Genomic DNA, 19,961 nt, shown 5'->3' with positions numbered 1-19,961 from the left:
GCCACAGGCAAGTGACTGAGAGCCTGGTCCCCTCCCTGGAAAAAGGAGCGATGCCACTGGCCTCAAGGGAAATCATTCCAGAGTGGAGGACCTATCTGTGGAGAGTGCCGGGAGCTCCGCTGCCCTGTACTGACATTACAGTCCACTCACAGCCTAGAACTTCAGAGGTCACTTCCAGAGAGGTAGTTTTCCAAGGGGAGGGAATACTACTTCTGTTCAACATGCAAGATACTATGTAGTGTCTTATCAAAAATGACATGGCAATATCATCCCAACATGCAGTATTGCATGAAGCACACAGAAAAAATGGCTATGCGAATCACCCTGATTTGAGCATTGTACATTGTATACATTTATCAAAATATCACACTGTACCCCATAAATACGTACAATGATTACGTCTCAACTAAAAACAGTAATAATAAAGAAAAAATGGACAGTGTGGTCAAGTGTTCTCTTTGATCTGGAGATGGCGCCTGGGAAGCACATGTTAATGCACTCTCCAGCCTCAGGCCTGAGGTTGGAAACTCACTGAAACTGAGGTCCCATTAGGGTTAGCTGACAACAGCCAGCACAGCCTTGCAGCTGCACTCGAAGGCGCATCCAGGTCGTAACAGGGTTCGAAAAGGAATTTCCAGGACTAAAACATAAGTCTCAGTGCAGGAGGCTTACACTTCTAACCTTTCAACTTGGAGGTTTCCTTCAACACGTCTCCTTCAGAGCAGCTAGGGAATACAATCTGTGCGTGAGCTGACACAGAGCCAACAGTGGGCTCTGTCCTGGGCTTCCCCCGCCAGAGGAGGCTCTGGAACACAGGCGTTCTGTGAGCTGGCCCTAGAAATGTCCCGCCGAACACATGGATTTGACACTGCTCCTCAATTCTCCTTCTCCCCAAAGAATTACAATGAAAAACAGAATGTTCTTCATTCAAAAAAAAAAGTCTCAAAAAAAGTCAATCTTCATTCAAAAAAAGTCTCAAAAAAATGTTCTTACTATCCCACCTTCAGTGCTTGTGCTAAAATCTGTGTGGCACCATGTCTGGTGAAGCAGAGCTACAAGCTTCTCCCTCTGGATGGATCAGTACTTCTCAGTATCCTGCCACTGGGACCACCAGGACAGCGACGGACGGCGGCTGTGGGTCTGAGGCCAGAAAGAGGCTCTGCAAGCGCAGGTAGAATGGGGGAATCAAGGAACCTGCAAAAGTGCCACCAGGCCCCGGATTCCAGGATGTGGCCAGCACAGAAAGTGTGGCTTCAGCCCTGCAGGGTCCTGCTTTCCATTCCCGAAGGGAAAAAGACACAGGCACACAAAGTCAGCAAGGCCCTGGCCTCTGCAGGGTGAGGAGACCCTTCCTCTCGGACTGCAAACCTTGGAAATGAGAACTTTGAAATGGCACAAAAAAATAGGACAAAATGAGACAGGGTTTAAGATATTGAAACAACCCTGTGTGCTAGGATGCACCCACATCTGCCCAGGAGGTAGTTACAAAAGAAAGAAAAACAGGAAACCAACATTTACCCAGCAACAGTGACAGTCTAAGCCCAGGCAGGTGCTCTCATAGAGAAAAGCCCATAATCACCCCATTAAGGTGGCCTACAAGGAGAATGGAGGCTCAGGTCCGAGTACTCATCCTATACCACACAGCAAGTCAGCAGAGAGCAATGATTTGTCACCACATGTATCTGACTTTAAAACCCACAACTGTCAACTCTATTCCTCTGTGGTCACTCTTCCTTACCCACTGGTGCCTTTCCTTCCCTTCCATCCCTGCCCACCTCAAAAAGCCCACAAATGGCAGATAGGGGCCCCATGGGCCCTGGGAGGCACTGCCCACTTCCACTGCCTGTGGTGACAGAGGGGCCCCTGGGATCAAGATGGCCACACTCATCCTGCTAAGGAAGGGGCACTCTTCCTCCTGGACACATCCTGATGGGGCAGCCAACAAAGGCTTCATAAGTTCTTCTGTCTCTCGTGTGAATTTCAGATTTAACAATGGTTTATGCTTCCCAGTCTTAGAAAATCTGCCAAGTGTCTAAGTTAAATACATGGGGCCTGGTAGAGAACCTGGTGAGTGTACATTTTCAAAGGGTCTGAGTGCACAGCAGTCTAGAGAAAAGGAAGGAGGGACAGTTTTCAAGTTCTTCCCATCTGAGAGTCCTTGGCTACGGGGAAGGTCAGAGAAGAAGAGAGAGGGCAGCTTGCTCACGGCATTGCTACTGGGCTAGAGGGAGCTGCCATCGAACCCACGTCCTGCAGCCAGCAGTAGATGCTCACTCAGAGGCCAGCCCGGGGCCACCTGGCAGGGGTGGACTCTGCCTCTCTGCTCACAGGAGATGAGTCCTCAAAGCCATCTCCAGAATGAAACGAGAAAGACACAAAGCTGGCTTAGGGGATCCTACAGATAACACAGCAAAGGCTGGGGCTTGGCACACAGTTGCAGGCAGTAAGTGTTATAATGGGCCACACTCAAAATGGACTGTTTATGTTGTCATTAAAAGTCAAGTTTTATGGAACTCGAAGTGGGCAAACACGCTAAAACATTAAGTGACAAAAAAACAGCGGGCAAAGATGCGTGTGTAGTGTGGTTTCATTTTTATTTTAAAAACTAAGAAAATGTCCCCAAATGCTCATAACAGCTTCTCTCTGAGTTGTGTAATTCTAGGCATTATTCATCCTTTTTCGTAAATGTTTCTATCTTTCAATGTTTTCGCTAATAATGTGCATTACTTTTTAAAATTAGGGAAACAATACAGAGATTACCTTCGAGAGGAACAAAGTTTCTTTTATTTTGTAGTACTCTGTGTGGCTGTACTGAATCTCCCCAAATCCCTTTCGAATTTTGCATTAGTATTAGTTCCTGTATTCTCCCAAACTCATGTGTTTGACCCTTACACTTTTCCTTCTCTCTGCTAAGTCTCCCATGTCTGATAGCCATATAAAAATTCACATGGGAGGTGGTTTTCCAGACCAGTATGCTCAGAGGAGATGTGTAAGTGACATTCACATTTATAGGGAGCAGGGCTTATGCTTCCCAGAGGTTACAATGCAAGGCGTCCTGCAGCAGGGGTCTCTCTCTCCCTTCTTTAATTATTCGACAAAGGGGATCTCTAGCTGCCTTCTTTAGGCAAGACAACTTGAACGTGAGACTCCACACTGGGTCCAAGGTAGATACCCAGGAAGCCCAGCAGTGGAACAGAATCCAATCAAGGCCCTGGTGCCACGTCCAGGCCCAGGACATTCCACCAGGTGCTGCCTCCCTTTAACCTGTGCACAAGGTCTAGGGCAGAGACGCGATGGCAGCCAGGCCATGGCACCTATGTCTGCTGTGTACCACAAGAAAGAACCAAGGAAGGCCCTAGGGCACAGGTGCGACAGTGAGCAGGAACTAAGCTCGGAGTGGGATTCCAAAACGGCCCCGTCCATAAGAATGGACCATGCTAGGAGTGTGCCCTGGAGGCTGGGGCGGGCACACACCCCGCACCTCTCTCACAGGCACACACCCACACACTCACATGCACAAACTCTCATGTGCTCCCAATCTCCGGCACTTTTTCACACCCACACACTTGCAGACACATGTATGAACACACTTAATCTCACATGTTCGTAACACTCATGCAGACTCAGCCATACATTCATGTATTTGCACACACACTCATACACCCATGTCACTCACATGCACCTGCACACTTCACACTCCTATAGTCTCTTACACAGTCTTACACTCACACACACTTGTACTAACATTCTCACCCACACTCACACAACAGTCACAAGCAGACACTCATGCTCTCATACTTTCTCATATACTTACACTACACTCACTGGCACTCACACTCACGTGCAGTCTCTCACAGTGTGTTTCTCATGTCACACACATCACACTCACACTCAGTCTCATGGTCTTGTACACTCACTCAGTCTCACACAGTCTCACACTCATTCTCACACAGTCTTTTGTACTCACACTCACACAGTCTCACACCCTCACTCACACCCACCCTGTGCTCCGACACGGCCCCACGACTGCACGTGCTGCTCACAAACGGGTGGTCCGTGATGGTGGAAGGTCAGGTTCTGCATTCTGAATACTGGCCCCACCCTGTATCTGCAAACTGCACACCTATGTCAAACAAGCCCTTCTTCCCACCCGAGAGCTGCCTGTCAGGAAGCCAGGGCGCTGACTGTTCCTGGAGGTCCATCCTTTCCATCCTGGCCCCTTCTCCAGGACAAGACCACCCATCAGGATCTCCACTGTAGGGGAGTAGGTTCCTCGCTCATTTCCAGGGGTGGGTGCAGCCAAAGGCACCCTCTTCTCACTGAGAGCTGCCCCTCCACTCAAGGCCCCCAGCTCTTCATCCCATCCACTGCTCTGACTAGCCCGACCCCAGGGTCCACAGGTGACCCCATGGCAGTGGTGACTTGGGCTGGGTCTCGAGTGTACACACTGAGCCCACGGCCCATGTGCCACACCAAAGTTACAGCAGGGACTTCCACAACCACTCTTTCCACGTGGCTGCAGGTGGGGCAGAGGTGGGAGGAGCAAAGCACTTTTGCCTCACACTCTGATGTCTGGGTGACCTGTGAGAGGCCACAGCCCTGGGGACATTTCCTCAGGTGGTTCATTTGCTAGCTCTGGTATGCTGCCTACCAGGATCACTGCTCACCTCTCCAGAGACGCTCTGCATAAACAGCAAGCTCCATACCTCTGCACTGCCAGCTCAGAGAGCTTTTGGATCCCTTTCTGTGGACAGAGGCAGGAGCAGCCAGCTGTCCCAGGTGGGGACAAGGATCAGGTCTTATTCAGCTCCAAAGTCTGTCCATGCTGAGACACCCTGAGGGTTCCGTACTTCTTTGCTAAGTCGGTGAGCTCTGAAGGGGTGAAGAGGTGAGGGGTGAATAGCTGAGCCCTGGGCCACCTGTTAGGAGCCCCTGCCCTGAGAGGTAAGGAGGTGAGGGGTGAACAGGTGAGCCCAGGCCACAGGTTAGGAGCCCTGGCCCTGAATCACTGACTTCTGAATTATACCCAAAGGAGACCCTAGCACTTAGTAAAACTCTCCCCCTACCCCAAATCTTTCTTCCAAAGTGACTGATTTATAGTTTTCTTTAGTCGATGTTCTTTCTGATGATAAAGCTAATGCATGTCATTGCAGAAGATTAGGAAAACATATAGAAACATATGGAAGCTCCCTGGAACCTGTGAAGAGCCACATATCTCAATGAAGACACACGTGACTTTTACATTTCTTTTTCCACACTGAGGCTTAATTCCTGAGCACTCCCCAAGGGAATCATTTAATTATTTAAGTCCATCAATTACTTCTTACACACTTCACATCAACGTGAAATGACCAGCACCTGAGTCTCCTCCTGTCCCCTGGCCTCCCTCCTACCACAGCCCAGCACCCCTCCTCTTCCACCCTCCTCAGCTGCCCTGGTCTTGCTTGGGACCACGAGGGGCCCCCTCCTATGCCCATCCTATCCTTGAGCTTCTGGTAAAACTGCAGAGGCCAGCAGTGTAGCCTCAGGACTCACTCCGCAACCTGCGGCCCTTTCCACTCACACCGGCAGAAAGGAGAGGTAACAGCCTTCACCGAGAATATTACATTATGTGCATCAACAGGAAACAAACAAACAAAAACCACAGATGACCAAAAAAAAAAAATTCCAAAGTACGGCAAAGAACAGGCTGTAATGCAACGAGACTGGGCAGTTTGAACAATGAAATCATGAACTGAATAATGATATTGTTAAGACCTATTCTCCAAACACTACCTACAAAACTGGCCATGCCTATATGTTTTTCTGTTAAGAAGTCAAATCCAGGAAAAGAGAAGAAAAAGGAGACCTCATGGGAGCAGGAGAGAGCTGCCACCACACAGACGGCTGTCATCTCTGGGAGGAGCTGATAAGGGGACAAGAAGGACCTTGCCAGCACTGAGGAGCACCTGCGGAGCTCTGGGCGATCCGCCTTCCCACCCCTGGCTCCCCAAGGTACCCCTTCTCAGAAAAAGCGAAGAGAAAGGGAACAAAACCCAAGCTCCCACACAGGGCTGTTCACGGGCAAAGGGCAGCTCCCAAAGCCCTGGGGGGGGGGGGGGGCACCTGCATCTGCCTGCACCCATGGCACCCACACCCTGCTCTCTCTGCTCTCTCACACCTGTGCCCACCCTGCTCCCAGCCTGAGGCCCAGGTGCTGGGGAAGAGCTGCCCTTACTTCCCTGCTGGTTCCCAGCCAGAAAAAAAAAAAAAAAAAATCCTGCATCCTCTCCTTACAAAGGCCGTGAGTACTCAGTGCAGGAATCTCAGGCTCCTTGAGACCCCCGGTGAATCTAGACCCCGGTGATCTACGGGCGATGTGCAGCTTCACCCACTCCATGCAGCTGGGGTCTCTGTGGAGGGAGGGACAGGCAGCGGCTTTTTCTTTACATAGTCTTGTGCCCCTCTTGTCGTGGTGACACGCTTATTGTCCACCAAAACATGGCATGGTGACGTGGTCTCCAAAGGTCAAGTGACTGGATGCTGCCCACCTCCTTGGTCAGTCCCTACACCGGGCATTCAGCTGTCTTCACCCAAGCCTCCTTTCCTCCAGACACTGGGTGCTACCCACCCAGAGCCTCGGGAATCATCTGACCTCGAGTGTAAAATGGGACACATACCCCAGACTCCCCCACACTGCCACTCCCAAAGACCAGCATGTTTCCTCATTTAGCAGTCTCACTGTTATTCACGGGTGGAGCTGGCATCAAGGACAGATAAGGAAACGTGCTAAGGGCTGGCCAGCCAGCAGGCTGCGCAGGGTCACCTGAGACTCTGCCACGCCCAGGATCTGGGATTCACCACAGGGTGCAAAAGGACACCGAGCCTGGGAGGCAGGAGGATGCTCAGTCATTCCGGCCCCACAGGGGGAACTGGGGATGGTGGGGCCTCAGCCCCAGGTGCATCCTGTGAGGTGCCTTATCCAAAGCCACCATGACAGGGTGGAGGACGGTCCTGACAGGTAATCCTCATGTGCTCCAAGGGAAGAGCAGAAAAGCCAGTCCTTGACTGGGGTACTCGGGGGCCTTGTGAAAAGGGGATGCATCGCTATCAGAGCCCTGGAGAATCAGGGATTCAGGCCAAGACGTCGGGTGCTGCACTAAACACATGCGGGACTGAACTCAGCCCAGCCTGGGGGTTAGCACTGTTGCCATCAATTCACCCCCGAGCAGTCTGAAGTGCAGGAGAGGGCTTCTCAGATCACTTAGCCAGAAAATGTTTTTTAAATTTTGTTTAAAACACCCACAAAGCTCTTGCACAACTTTCCACTTTGTCCAAATACACTGAACTCCCAATTATGTAAACTAATTGAGAGTGTGATTTAGCACATCCTGATTGGTAAGTCAGTACTTATGTTGACCCTGAACTGTGATTCTGTGATTCAGACTGCTCTTGGAGACTGATCTTTGCCAGTGCACGGCAGATCCCGGGCCCTGAGCCTCTCCCAGGAAGCACAAGGCGGGAAGGGAAGGAAGATGGGTCAAGTGTCCAGGAGCAGACACCCACCATGCTATCCACTCATAAACTTCATGTCACCGCATTCTCTCCACTGTGGGGTCACACAGTCCACTCTGCGCTGGTGAAATAAAGCCACCACCCAGGTGGAAGGCAGCCCATGGGATCGCCTGCCTCTGCCTCGGATAACCGATGTGTGACTATTGGCTGTCCTCTAAATCCCACAGCAGGGTCACAAATCCTGCTCTCGTCAGAACCACCCTGCGGCACGCTCCAGCCTCAATGAGCCAAGGGCCAGCTCTCCTGGAGGCTGGGACACGCACCTAAGTTGAGAACTGCAAATACACAACAGAACTGCAAATATACAACAGTGGTTCTCAAAGGCCGTTGTCCACCTTTTATCACTAAAATCCTGAAGCTCGGGCCTCACCCGTGAAGTCAGAACCTCCAGCGGTTAGACCTAAGTGTCAGTCTTTTTAAAAACTCCCTAGTGTTTCCAACACACAACCAAGCTCAAGAATCACAGCAGGTCTCAACCCTGAATTTGCACTGCATTATTTGGGGAGAGTTTTTAAAGCAAGTCTGACATCCAGGCCCCACCAGGGCCAACTCAATCTGCCACCTACCAGAGGTAGAAGCAGGTACCCGCATTTTTAGCATCTGCATTTTTAAAGCTCCCCAGGTGACTCCAACATGCAAGCCAAGGTGTCCAACCCCTGTTCTAAGAGATGGAATCTGCTCCTGGAGCAAATCTTCAGGATGCAATATTGACTAAGAGAGTAGACCTTCAGTGCTCTTACACAAAAGTAACTAGGTACAGTGGTGGATATGTCCATTTGTTTGACTGTAGTGGTCCTCTCCCTATGTATAGGTATAACAAAATATCATGTTAAACACCTTAAATATATACAATGATAAATAAGTTAATTAAAACATAGAAAAAACGGGGCCAGGCACCGTGGCTCATTCTTATAATCCCAGCACTCTGAGAGGCTGAGGAGGGCGGATCATTTGAGTCCAGAAGTTCCAGATCAGCCTGGGCAACATGATGAAACCCTGTCTCTACAGAAAAATACAAAAAAAATTAACCAGGCATGGTGGCACACGCCTGTCGTCCTAGCTACGCTGGAGGCTGAGGCGAGAGGATCAATTGAGCCCAGGAGGTCAAGGATGCAGTGAGCTGTGATCACACCAACTGCACTCCAGCCTGGGTGACAGAGTGAGATCCTATCTCAAATAATAAATTAATTAATTAATTTTAAAAATAAAAAGAACAGATGAAAACTCAAGACATGCTAGAACATTACCTACTTTAAAACATGCCTTCTTTCATTTTCTATCTGGCATTAGAACGTAAAGTCCCCATAAGCTACTGATTTATCTTGATATGGTCCTCTAGGAATGAAGTGCGACATCACACAGGTGTGCCTGATAGGCTCTGGAAACTCCTTGCATTCCAAGGAGTGAAAACAAATCACGGGCAAAGACTGCTTCATGGTGAACTTGAGGCCTCCAGACTTCAGCTCATTCACATACACCCACGAATCTTTTCAAGAGAGTGCGTAAAAGGAGGCAAGGTGGCACGACAAGGACGCCCCAACACTATTCCCGGTTGAAATGCTCCCAGAAATGGTTTTAGGAGCCTTCTCCCAAAACTGAAACAGGACTGATTAACCAGCCCCTTCCACCTGGAGGGCATAGCCTTAAAGAGCTGTGCAACTTGCATTTTTTCACAAAGTAATGTGTTAGGAAATCATTAGCCAGGGTTCTGACGGACATATCAAGATCAACCCAGGGAAGAGCGTTCCCGTCCCAGGCCCACCCTCCCTCAGTCGCGCTGTCTCCATGCCTAACCCTGATTCTAAGAGAACGGGTGGGCGCCGGCAAAACTGCAACAGAAGGTGAAGGGAGAGAATCCCATATTTTAGATTGCAAAATTGAAAATTCTTTCCACTGGGAAACACTGAAATCCAAGGCTAGGTGGTGGCATTTCTTCTAAGAAGGCATATTTAAAAGGGAAATGATATGTCCAAACAACGAAGCCCTCCAACATGAGAAATGTCAGCAATACCCAGTGTTTTGTAAGTCAACTGTAACCTAACGTGCAGATGTGAAAAGCTGCAAACCACAGAAGGGGGACCCCTGCCTGCCTCACACACTGCCCTGCCTCAAAGACCCCGAAGACCCCATCAACGGAGCTTCTGTACGGGCTTCAATTCCTGCCTGTTCACAGGGATTGGTTTTCTTTTTGGATCACCCCCCATCACGTGACCTTACTGGCCTCTTCCCCAAACACTTCGCCTTTTTTTTTTTTTTTTTTTTCTTCTGACGGAATCTTGCTCTGTCACCCAGGCTGGAGTGCAATGGTGTGATCTCGGCTCACTGCAACCTCTGCCTCCCAAGTTCCAGTGATTCTCCTGCCTCAGCTTCCTGAGTAGCTGGGACTACAGGCACGCGCCACCATCCCCGGCTAATTGTCGTATTTTTTAGTAGAGACGGGGTTTCACCATATTGGCAAGGCTAGTCTTGAAATCCTGACCTTGTGATCCACCCACCTCAGCCTCCCAAAGTGTTGGGATGACAGGCGTAAGCCGCGGTGCCCGGCCAACATTTCCTCTTTTAATCACCATGGTGTTTACTATCCCGTGCCTCAGGACGGATACAAGGGCTGTCCACCTTCAGGGCCACATGGGCTGCGCTGAACGTAAGTGTGGCCACGGGTCCACCTGGCTGATGAACTCTGGGGAGTGACGCAGCCGGTGACTTCTGGCAGAGGCCATGGGAGCGGGGAGTGCTCTCAGGAGTGTGGGCAGCCTTGGGTGCACAAAGAGGGCTCACCCCTCATCCCAGGCCCCGGCATGAGGCCCACATCAAGCCACAATGCAGTGGACATGTGGCATGACTGGAAGAAAGCCATGTTGCTGTGGAGTTGTTATAAAACTGCTCCACCCTGACAGAGAGAGAGAATTCTACCACCACCTACCTAGGATTCCATAAATTAGCAGCTCCCCTGAGCCAGCACTCAGGCTGTTAGGATCACACAGACCAGCCCACTTCCAGTACAGCTCAGGCAGAGCTTCTGGGGACAAATGAAACACGCCAGAGACCTGGTGATGCCAAATGACTTTCAAGCATCGGGGGGAAGTTGTCCAACAAGTTAGAGAGCGGCCATAGGACCCACCAGTTCCCCAACAAGTTACAGAGCTGCCACAGGACCTAGCAACCCCTCTCCTGAGCAACGCCCCAAACAACTGAAAGCAGGTGTTCAGACAAACACGGGCACACCCATGATCACAGCATCACCATTCACCAAGGCCAAAGGTGGAAACGACCCAGGTCTCCATCGAGAGAGGAATGGATAAACAAACTGTGCTCTATTCCTGCTGTGGAATATTGCTCTGCCATAAACAGTACTGAAGTTCCCACATGGGCTATATAACACATCTGGCTTGAAAACATCACACAACACGTCACAGGAGTCAGCCACAAAAGGCACATATAGTGTGATGCCATTTATGTAAAATGCCCACAGTAGGCACATCCCCAGAGACAGGAGGGGATGAGTGAGTGTCAGGGGCTTGGGGAGGAGGTGTGGACGGGAAGTGACTTCAAGGGGTATAACGTTTCCCTTTGGGATGATGACAAATTTCTGAAACTGGATACTAATGATGGTTGCACAGCAATGCAAATGTCTTTACTACCACTGAACAGTACACTTAAAAATGATTAAAATGCTAAATTTTATGTTATGTGTATTTCACCACACTAAAAAATTAATGAGTATTTTTTAAAACTGAGGGATGATTTCTGTTTTCTAGTGTGGGCCAGACCAAAGATTTTCATCTCAAAATGCAAATGACTATTGTGAATTACTTTATTTTTATTTTTCCTTTGACATGAATGTTAGCATGTTAAATTTAGTTTTTAGTATGTGCTTAAGGAGGTTATATTAGCTATGACTTTCATCTCAGGAGAGTAAAGATGGCATTAGAAGGTATCTGTTATGGAAACAATACTTCATTTTGGGCCTGAGCCAGTGAAGATCCCTTGCTGTGGCTATCACGGGCAGTGTAGGCTGAGCAGAAGATGGTCTGCAATCCATACCTCAAAGTCCCAGAAGGCCCAGATAGCACCTTCTCCTCCGTGGCCCGAGCCTCTCAGCAGTGTCTTCAGAGCGCCCACCAAAGTGGCGGGGTGGGAAACCAAGTCCCCCTGCTTTGCAGAGTGAGAGTCTCTGGGGCAAATGGAAATGATTCATCAACTCCAAAATTTCAAAGTTGGTTTTATGCAATAAAAGAAAGTCACTGCAATGGCAGTTTCCCAGAGCAGACTTGAGTTTCTCATTCTAAAATGTTTTCCGAATTGGACACCCACAGAGCTCCCTGTAGTGCAGTGGGCTGACTCGGTTATTAAATGTGCACTCACATACACATGGCTTGTTCATATCCATGGCCCTAAAGCATCAGGGTCTGAAGTCGAGAGGAGCTGTGTCGAGTCTCTCAAGGCACATAAATATCCCATTTCTCTCAGCCACCTCCAGAGACTGACGCTCACAGATGGAGAAAAAACCTTGTTTTGCCCGTGGTAGCAAACAGAGAGTAAGAGTTCCTCATGGACACATGTCCAGTGCCAGGGGCCCTGGCTCCTCGGCTCCCAGACCTCCTTTACCCTGGTTCTCTGATGTGAGTACCAGGAAGTCCCTCTTATAAGACCTGGGTCCTAGGACCTCACCCAGCTGCTTGGAGGGTGCAGTGGCCAAGGGAAACCTCTCGGAGAAAAGGTGACCCTGGGCTGACTGTGACCATCCAAAGACAGCCCCCAAAAGGCGGAGGTGCTGGCGTGAGACCTGGTCTCTTGCTGATGCCTGAGTCCTTGGAGGGCTCCAGGAGTGTCTATGCTTGGTGCTGCAGTCAATCCTCCATCCTCCACCCCAGATGCGCCTGCTGGTGTCTTCCCCCATGCTCCGAGGGTCCGGCACTGGCAGGGTGATGCCCGTAACTGGGGACTGCTCAGTTATAACACAGTATGGAAATAACGACACCTGGACCTTTAGAAAGTACCGTGGATCCCCTGTGTCCCCAGCCTGGCTCTGAAACCCCCATATCCAGATCACTAACAGCCAAATCCAAGGCCCCTTCATTCTCCCAATGTCCAGCTGCTGCAGGGGCAGGCGCTAGGGCCCACTTACTCACTTCCCTCCTTCTCTCCTGAGATTTTTCCTCTGCAGAATTGGAGGCCAGTGCCACCCCATGGCACCCCCATCCTGCCTAAATGCTATCCTCCATTGTCTCTGGGCCCCTAATGGAGCTCCTGGGCTCAGTGCACCTTCTCAGTGCCTTCTCTTCTGGTAAGACAGTGATCATGCAAAAAAGAAAAGAAAAGAAAAGAAAAAAAAGCAAGTGAGGGCCCAGCCCAAGATTCCGAGGCTCGCCTCTGCCCTCAGGGAAGAGCCATGCCCCTTGGCCCCCATCCTGGCCCTCCATGGTGGGGCCTATCTGCATCTCCAGCCTCACTTCCCGGCACTGAACTTCCCTGGCACACTATGCTTTCTCGCAGTCCGCCTCTCCTCCAGACCGTCTGTCTGGTAAGGATCCCTCTGCCTCACAAGGCCTGGCTGAGAGGCTCTGGCTGAGCACCCCCGGCACGTTCCCCAACTCTGGAGTTGAAATAAGATGGGACTATCTGCATGTCTCCACTTTGTGAGGCTGTGAGCCTTCTGCCACGGAATCAGAGCTTGCAGATGACCTGCTTTCTGAACCCTAAAGCGCTCTTCCAGCTTTCACATTTGGTTCCTTTGGTTGGAGTTTAGCACACAATTTAAATCAACGGGCTCCCCATGGTCAACTATTAAAAGCTGACAGTTTCCACTGCTCTGAACTTTCTTTAGGATGCACAGGTTATCAGCCATGGGTTAGCACTAACAGAGCAGGTGCCGAGTCTGGGAGGGACACTGAATGCCTGGTGGGAATGCCACAGCACTGTCTGCAAGCAGAACAGGGCCTGCCAGGTTCCTGTCGTCACAGGGTGGAGGTTGATGTAACATGAATAAAATATTTTGACAATATGAAGCAAAGAGCCCTCAAGGTATGAAAAAAAAACCACAGAACTGGCTTTCTGCCACCCATGGAATCATAAATTTCACAGGTTGAGTCATTTCTTTTGTTACTGGGATATCATCAGTTGAAATCTTCCCCCACTTAAAAGGGTATGATGCAAAAAACCCACCACGTGCAGGCTGAAACCAGGCTGAGACCCAAAGTGGGGCGGGGACAATCAGCCTGGAAGCAGCACCCAGGGCCTCTTCCACAAAACACTGATGGTGGCAGAAGTCAGATCAGAGTGAGGGAGCAGGGCCTCATGGCTGGCAGACACTTGTGGGGAGCAAAATGCCCCCGAACCAACTCCCTGAATCTCACCCATTCTACAAGAAGGACATAAAACTGTGCTCACTGGCACAGAGAGCGCCCAGGTCTCAGCCACCAGAGCTTTGTGATATCCCACCTCTGGATAGCCTCTCTCTGGTCTTGTGGGTGGGCAGGGCTACTCTACACTGTCCAGTAATAAATCCCCCTCAGTGCCCATTCAGCAGAGCAATTCTGGTCTCGAAACGATCATCTGCAGTTCCACCTGTCCCAGACCCCTATATCTGCAAACATATGTCGAACTCTTCCTGCATGCCAGGGAAAAAAAATAATGAGCACTTCCCTCAAGAGTTTTGCTGCCTGGTGTAAGAGGGTGAGTTTAGTGGAATTAGGACATGGCCATGGGGTACAGTCAGAGAGATGAGAGATCTGTTATGTGTCCCAGTGAAAATGAAAGTACTTAAAACAGTGTAGGCACTCAGAGTAACAGTTCTTACTATTTCCAACATCATCAACATCACCATCACTAACACCACCATAAACATCATCACTATCATTACATTCATCACCGTCATCATCACCATCACCAAACCATCATCATCACCATCAGCATCATCACCATCATCACAGTCATCACTATCATCACTGTCACCATCACCATCAACATCACCACAGTCATCACCATCATCATCACTATCACCATTATCACCATCACCATTACCACCATTAACATCATCATCACCATCAACATCACCACCATCATCAGAGTCATTACCATCACCATCACCATCACCACCACCAACATCATCACAGTCATCACCATCATCAGGATCATCACCATCACCATTATAATCACCATTACCACTATCAACATCACCACCACCATCAACATCATCACCGTCATTACAGTCATCACCATCATCACGGTCATCACCAACATCACTATCATCATCACCATCACCACCCTCAACATCATCACAGTCATCACCATCATCACTATCATCAGGGTCATCACCAACATCAGGATCATCACCATCATCACCATGACCATCATCACCATCAACATCATCACCACCTTCAACATCATCACCATCATCATTGTCATCAGCACCATCACCAATCATCACCATCACCACCATCACCATCATCACCATCATCACTCATCATCACCATCATCACTCATCATCACCATCACCATCACCACCATCAGCATCACCACCATCAACATCATCTCCATCACCATTGTCATCATCACCATCACCAGCACCATCACAGTCATCATCACAATCACCATCATCATCACCATCACCATCATCATCACCATGATCATCACCATGATCATCACTACCATCAGCAGCAGAACCACCATTATTATCATTGTGCTGGTATGAAAGACTTTCTCAGGAAATACTTAGCCTTCACATATAATTTTCATCTCATAAATAATGCAGGATACCCAGAAGTCCCCCAGAGGTGCACTGGGCAATGCTATTCCCAACTCTCTACCACAAGTGGTGGTCTTTCTCATAATGAGGACATAATCTGCAAATAGTGAAAGGCTCTGGTAACTTCAGGATGCTGAGGTCTCTGTGACAAACCTTCATCTACCGTCAGAATTAAGAAAGCTGTGTAGCAGTCTGTGTCCAGGGATGAGATGGAAGGCAGCCCAGCAAGAAGGGGCCCACGTAGACATGGCGCTCTCAGAACTTCCAGTCTACAGTTTCCCCTTGTGAGTGAGACTCAAGAGAGTCTCCAGTCAGTCAGGCAATGCCGCACCATCTATGGGGCTGACCCTTACACACACAGATGTGGAAATGATTCCCCTTGCAGGGTAAGTGATGGGACCATTCTGGGCATGTCATGAGCCTTTCGGACATGCCAGGATCCTTCCTATTCACACGTGGAGCTAAGCTGAAGGAGGAGGACTCCAGCTCAGCAGCCCTGGTCTCCTTTGGCTGGCTGAGGAGATGGATATGGGTTGGGGGATCTAACATGCCTTCAAAGCGCAGGCACTCCAGCAGCATCCCCAACCTTCTGACGATGTCCCAGGGACTCAGAACCAGCTGCTTTGCTACCACACTTGTCCCTGCTAGGATCTAGTGATTTTTGTTTTCTGCTGCTTGCCAAAGTAGCCACTTCCTATTGAGAAATGTCAATACTGAAATTTAAATTTTAAAATCAAAAAGAGTTCCAGTGTTTTCTATACCTGCCAGGGAGGAAAGAAACGATTCCTTCCCTGCTTAGCTGCAGTGCCTGAGAGCTGTAGAAGTAAGTTTTGTTTTTTTTTTTGAGCCAGAGTGTTTGCTCTGTCACCTAAGCTGGAGTACAGTGGCACAATCTCAGTTCGCTGCAATCTCTGCCTCCTGGGTTCAAGTGATTCTCCTGCCTCAGCCTCCCAAGTAGCTGGGATTACAGGCATGAACTACCACGCCAGGCTAATTTTTGTAACTTTAGTAGAGACAGGGTTTTGCCATGTGGACCGGGCTGGTCTCGAACTCCTGACCTCAGGTGATCTGCCTCCTTCAGCCCAGTGAGCAATTTTTAAAGGGATTTCTATCAGGTCAGAAAGTCCTGGACTGAAATCCAAAGGCCTGCCATGCAGGCTGTTCAGAGACCACCTCTACACTGTGCAGGCTTTTTACACTAAATGAAGTCCAAGTCTCAAGGCTTGCTGCATCTCCCAGCTTGGTGCTTACCTAGCACAAGAGGCACGTCCTGGAAGAGGAAGCAGAGCTCCCAGGAAAGGCACGGCTCCCTCTGCCCTGTTTCCAACGCTGCAGCTAACCCTTCAGTGTCCATTCATCACTGCTCATGGACAGTTGCTCACGTGTGTCAGGGTTCCTACAAGAAGGTCACTTCCCAATTTTAAAAAGCTCTGGGGAAACTGGTATCCGGTTTTGCTTATATCTAATCTTCTGACATCTTTTTAGTTCTGACACTAGAAAAAAATGGACAAATGGTCCGAGATGCCTGTCAAATATGCATAGATTAATAAATACTTTACATTTGTATTGTCAATACCCAAATATACACTGAATTTTACTGGTCTATTGCTGAGATATGAAAGTCCTTCAACTTCAAAATGATAACTAAATAACTTTTATAATAAAATGAATTAAAGAGGATCTAAAATCAAAATCAAAATGTGTTACTGGGTTGGGCACAGTGGCTCACGCTTATAATCCCAGCACTTTGGGAGGCCGAGGTGGGCATATCGCGAGGTTGGGAGCTCAAGACCAGCTTGGCCAATATGGTGAAACCCCATCTCTACTAAAAATACACAAATTAGCCAGGCATGGAGGTGCGCGCCTGTAGTCCCAGCTATTCGGCAGGCTGAGGCAGGAGAATCACTTGAACCCAGGAGGCAGAGGTTGCAGTGAGCCGAGATTGTGCCACTGCACTCCAGCCTGGGCGACAGAGCAAGACTCAAAAAAAAAAAAAATTATTATTAAAGTAATCAGTTTGGCTGGGAGCGGTAACTCACGCCTGTAATCCCAGCACTTTGGGAGGCCAAGGCAGACATCACAAGGTCAGTAGATCAAGACCATCCTGGCTAACACGGTGAATCCCCATCTCTACTAAAAATACAAAAAATCAGCTGGGCACGGTAGTGGGTGCCTGTAGTCCCAGCTACTGGGTTGAGGCAGGAGAATGGCATGAACCTGGGAGGCGGAGCTTGCAGTGAGCTGAGATCACATCACTGCACTCCAGCCTGGGCGACAGAGTGAGACTCTGTCTCAAAAAAATAAATAAATAAAAATAAAAATAAATAAATAATGAGTTTACCAAGTAATTTAAAAACAGCCAATCTGAGGGTGAATAATATGATGTGGCTTTCTAAAACTCCAGGCCTTATAACTGTTTATTTGCAGCAAGAATGGGGAATCACTAAGGATTGAATTCAATCAATTGGAAGACATATTAACCTCAAGAGACCACTATATGTTAACCTAAGCCATGGAGTCCTCTTCTCCACATACACTCAGATGCCTCCAGCCTCCTCCAAACCTACATGAGATTGTTATCCAGGAGAAAAGACTTCTGATTTTAATGTTTCCAAGTAACTTCTTTCAAGAAGGTTTGGTGAAGTAAGTCAGGTGTGATACTGCAGACAGCTTTGTTCTCATTGGAGCCTTTTTGTAAACTCAGAATTTCCCAAATACATTTGTTTAATGCATCAACCTGGACCTATTGTTCAGGAACCGCTACCCTGCTGTGTTGTTGTGGTTGCTATACAGCTGTATTGTAAAGTCCAATAATCTACTCATGGGGGACTCTCCAGGCTCCTTCAAACTCCCAGCTCAGGACATACAAAGACGGAGTTACTCAGGCAGGCTGGAATGACAGCTGTTTGCTCAGTCACACCCCTAGTAAGTGAGAGGTGGATGTGGACGAGCCTTTCTTCACACCTTCCCTGGGCCAGGCACTGGGATAGGGTTTCCTTCTCACAGATGGAGTGAAGAGAAATTCACAGAGACACTGCCCTTTACACACGTGCGTCACTCAGGCAGCCCACAGCACACTCAGACCTGACACCAGGATCAACATCTGCAGAGCGTGTGCTCCTTCCCCCAGGCCACCCCAGACCTGAGTTGGGACTGCAGTCCTCACCTGTGTGACTCCAAAGAGGCTGGAGACACTGAGTCCACACCGCAGGGCACAGACATTTGCTCTACTACGCCGGTCCCATGTGAACCTGGGTGGGCCATGTAACCTACTGACATCTCCGTCAACACGACTATAAGGCAGGGACTGGTGCCTGCAGCCAAGGTGCTTAGGATGATGACATGGGCCAGCACACCTAAACCAAGAACCACGCGGGCATAAATGGTAGCATCTCTCATCAGTGTTACCAGCCCATGGTGGGAATCACATGCACAGTGTCACATAGACATATTCTCCCTCGTCCTTTACCTCTCTGGTCTTCACTTTTAGAGGCAAGTCCCTCTAAGGAGCCAGCGGCCCCCATTTGCCAACACACCCCAACGTGCCAATGTGGGAGGCCCTGGCATCATATGGATGCCACACTCTCTGGCCCAAGGTTATCCTTGGGTCCCGGTCCCTGCATATCACTGCCAGGGCTCCCAGAACACAGCTCTGTCTCTCCACCTCCTGTAGCCTCCCAGTGGCCCCCAGGCATAGCTGCTACAGCCTGGCTGCCCTCCCCTGGCGTGCACCTCTGTGCAGAAGCTTCCAGACCACATGATCTCACCCACACAGTCCCCTACTGAGACAACCCTGCTCCGTTTCAGTGCCCTTCTCTGCCTGCTGAGTGTCCTCCCTGGCCGACATGACCACTTCCAGCTCTCTGGTCCCCTCGGCTTTCATGACTTCCCAACAGAAAGAACACTGTATAGTAATCTGGTCCCAACATGCAACTTGCCCCATTACATCGATGCAGCTTGAAGACAGTGCTGCTGTAACCTAGGCAGAGGTCACTGCTTGTCCACCACTCCCAGCCCTGGTTCTTCCCAGGCCTCAAAGCCAGGCAGAAAGGCCCTGTGCTGGTTTCTAAACCACCAGCCTCAGGGGAAAAGGACACATGCAGTCTCGGCCTCCCTGCAGTTAGCATGACCCCCACCTGGTTTTGGGGCATCCCCAGGAGGCCCCTGCACCTGGCCCCATGGCTCTGGGTCCCACCACAGCTCTCAGTCCCCTCACCCATGAGCCTGCTCCCCCAAGCCCCTCCCATCACTAAGCTGCTCTCCGTGGTAGAACCCCTTGTGGACCCCGAGCCTCCACCCAGGCACTGCCTTCCATAACCAGTCCCCCGACACCACCATGGCCAACTCTGACACGTATTTGTAATCAGAACATTTTATACCACCACTGCTGAATCACTTCCTTGTGACAAAGCTGTCTGAGGGCTCAGCAGTCCTCTTCATCCCCAACCTTCAGCCCCACTGAAGTAGCTGGCATTTTTCCACAAAGCCCTGATCTATACCACAAGGACAGAAGTATGCTTCCTTCGTAAATCCACCAGCATTCATGAAGGGAGAACGGTTTCACTGTTAAGCCCATTCTGCAATGAAGGCATGAGGGGCCCTTCCCTGCCCCTGCACTGATGTTAACAGCGGGTCTTCTGCCTGGTTCTCCCACCCTCCA

General features: G+C 49.6%; 1 protein-coding gene across 32 annotated transcripts in view; it reads right to left on the bottom strand.

Annotated features, from left to right (window-relative positions):
* Window positions 1–19,961, bottom strand: part of TNS3 (tensin 3) — a 309,070-nt gene that overhangs the window by 68,215 nt on the left and 220,894 nt on the right. The window lies entirely within an intron of this gene.

The sequence above is a fragment of the Macaca fascicularis genome, chromosome 3 (assembly GCF_037993035.2).
Source record: "Macaca fascicularis isolate 582-1 chromosome 3, T2T-MFA8v1.1".
In the NCBI taxonomy this organism is placed as follows: Eukaryota; Metazoa; Chordata; class Mammalia; order Primates; family Cercopithecidae; genus Macaca; species Macaca fascicularis.
This window is presented reverse-complemented; position numbering and strand designations above follow the sequence as displayed.